This window comes from Macadamia integrifolia, chromosome 5, assembly GCF_013358625.1.
Source record: "Macadamia integrifolia cultivar HAES 741 chromosome 5, SCU_Mint_v3, whole genome shotgun sequence".
NCBI lineage: Eukaryota > Viridiplantae > Streptophyta > Magnoliopsida > Proteales > Proteaceae > Macadamia > Macadamia integrifolia.
Window position 1 is genome coordinate 3476126 of NC_056561.1, and position 467 is coordinate 3476592.

Here is a 467-nt window from a genome sequence, read left to right on the forward strand (position 1 = left end):
GGTTGCGGAAACCGATCTCGCAGATTATGAATGATGCCATGGAAAAGAAACCTAACTACACCCAGACGCTCGATCGCCAGATTGGACTGAACAACTATGACCCCCTTAAGGACAATCGATTAAGTGGTTCTGTTAAGCTTGCACACATTCCTTGCCCGAAGATGAAAGTCTGCATGTTGATCAACAAGGTGATTTAGATTATGTAGATGGAAAAAATGTAATAAACAATTTCAAAAATTCTTTCACCTATCGTACCAAATACCGTGACCGATCTGAGAAATCTGCACTATTTCCGAAACTTAACCGATCGTTGACCGACCTGTTCTGAAATTGATCCGAATCGTATAAAATTTGGCTTTGACCGATACCGAGTTTTAAAACAGACATTAAAGCCAAGGTTGCACAGTAGTAATGTACTGTCACCAATGAATCAAAAAAATAAAAGAAATATAAGATGAACAGATAAT